Source organism: Cyprinodon variegatus, unplaced genomic scaffold, assembly GCF_000732505.1.
Source record: "Cyprinodon variegatus isolate N-32 unplaced genomic scaffold, C_variegatus-1.0 Scaffold627, whole genome shotgun sequence".
NCBI classification, from domain to species: Eukaryota; Metazoa; Chordata; class Actinopteri; order Cyprinodontiformes; family Cyprinodontidae; genus Cyprinodon; species Cyprinodon variegatus.
The window spans coordinates 8,887-11,428 of record NW_015151080.1 but is presented as its reverse complement, the minus strand read 5'-3'; positions in this window follow the sequence as shown (position 1 = coordinate 11,428).

The window sequence follows — 2,542 nt, the reverse complement described above, 5'->3', positions numbered from 1 at the left end:
GATTATCTGACAATGTGATGAGTTTTTTTAATCTTAAAATAAGGTAATTGGATAAAATGCACTTGAAATAAGACAATGCAATGATTATGTTTCTTATTTTAAATCTAAATTGTCTTTTTTTTCCATTGGCAAAGTGTTTCACGTATGTCATAAATTCAAGAAAAAAAAATGCACTTATTTAAGAAAAAAATACTTATTTAGACTTCCATTTTTTCCAGTGTAAAGTTGCTTCAGATACAAACCGTCTTTCATTTAGTCTAAATGCTTTTCAGTGGTTTTATAAAGGGTTAAAGGAGTTTTTTCTGTCCAATTATTGTTTGTATTTAAAGTCTGATAAATTACTACATAACGTAATGTCCAATATGCTTCACTGAGAGATCTTGTGGTTTTTATGGAGCCTAGAAGTTCAACTGAAGAAACGATTGCTTACCCTTAACTGCCTCAGTCACAGGCCAATCAGTTTGAACCACACCTTCATGAAGCCCAATCAGCATCCAAAGTTCATCTTAAAATGTCTCCAAATCCAAATGTCAGTCTGCTACCCAAAGCGCAGGCCATGGTTGTCTGACTTCATTCAGATGACCCCGATTCAACCCACCTCCATCCCTTTCTCCACCATTGTAGCTAAAGCTTCATCAGAATGTTACTCCTCCCGGACTGTGTTCCCTGTCTCATCTCTACCAACAGAAGACTGCCACATTGAGCCAGGTTTTTCCTCTCCATTGTCACTTCATGCTTGCTCATCATGGACAGCTTTATTCAGCCTGTGTTATCCAAGCTGGACTTCCATCTTCATGTCCCAGAGTAAAGCAGTAGTATCAGCTTTCACACAGTCCACTGGATCTCTCCACCCAGCAGTCTATGGACTGACCAACTTCATCCGTTTCCACTCCATCACCAGTTTCAGGTCTGGGGGGGAATCATCCCTGTACTTATACTCCTGTTTATGCATATCAAACAAAATTCGGCGCTAATGATTTCTGCAGAAGTCTGAGCGCCAAAGACTAAAGTAATTGTGTCAATAAAATTCTTCTAATTGTGTTTTCATTCTGTGAGTTTTTTCAGATTGAACTCTCTATGAGCNGTCTGAGCGCCAAAGACTAAAGTAATTGTGTCAATAAAATTCTTCTAATTGTGTTTTCATTCTGTGAGTTTTTTCAGATTGAACTCTCTATGAGCAAATACCCCCTTTGAAGTATAAATGTCTAAGAACCTGTTCAGTTCAATTCAGTTTATTTCTATAGCTCCAATTCACATCATGTCATCTCAGGTCACTTTCCAGTTCACCAGATCATCAGTCAGATTGACTCAAAGTTTTCTATCTAAGGAAAACCAGCTGATTGCATCGACTCATTGACTCTGCAGCAATCCCTCACACTAAGCATGCTTATAGCGAAAGTGGAGAGGAAAAACACCTTTTTAACACGAAGAAACCTCCAGCAGAACCAGTTCTTTTCCATCTTATCTTCAAAACCTCTCGCTTTATTTTCTCATTGAAGCTTTCATGTTACCTTCTGAAGGTTTACTTCAGTTTCTAAGCGTTGTTTAGCAAAATTTTAATATTTTCTGATTTTGTTTATGTATTTAAGGTAAAGACTTTTATATATTTTTAAGTTACCGTCCTGTGGCTTATCTCTTCAGAAATGTTGATTATAAACTACATTCTACATCAGTATTCTGTTAAAAAACTCATGTGATGCTGATCTACAAAAACAGCCATGATTATACCCTTTTGTGTTATTTAATATCCCTTTGGGATTAATTAATTAATTTTGAATTAAATGGAATTGAATTATGTTTAACATATCCCTGCTTTTTTCACCAACACAAAACCTAATTCTACACAACAAACACTTAAATCAGTCTATATGCCACCAGCAATTCAGATTTATTTTCCAAAATATAGTATCTGAAAATAAATGCTTTTGTAAAAAAAACTCAACAGGTTTTTCGGTTCAAAGAATGGAACCAAGTAGGACTGAAATTTATTTTTTTTTTTTATCAATCATAAAGCAGTCAGAGTAATTATTCTAAATCATAGCAAAAGCTTTAGGTTTAATTTTTACAGTTGCTTTTATCCAGGCCTGAAAAATAGACATGCATGCACAGTAGCTTGCAAACGCATTAACTCCCTTTAACCTTTTACACAAGCTTCGGGGTATTTCCTTAGCTCAGCTTATGGTTTTTGTATGTCACATTCTTAGTAAAGACCAGGGGGAGATTTACCATTAGGCAATGCTAGGCAGTTGGCTAGGGCCCTAAGTTCCTGGGGGCCTCATAAAACTCTGTTTACATATATGTTTAATACAACTATTCCTTATTTGTGCACATTAATTAGGTTTTTGATAAAAAAAAAATCCTTTTGCTAATATGCCATTGGAACACTTATAATATTAAGTGTCTAGCACTTTGATTTCTAAAAAGCTCCTAGCGCCAAATCCAGCAACTTTTTTCTGCTACTGGAGACTTTGGAGACAACATCTAAAAGCAGCGAACTCTGCTCTCCAGAGCGAGTAGATTGGTAACCCCGCCTCCTGCTCTC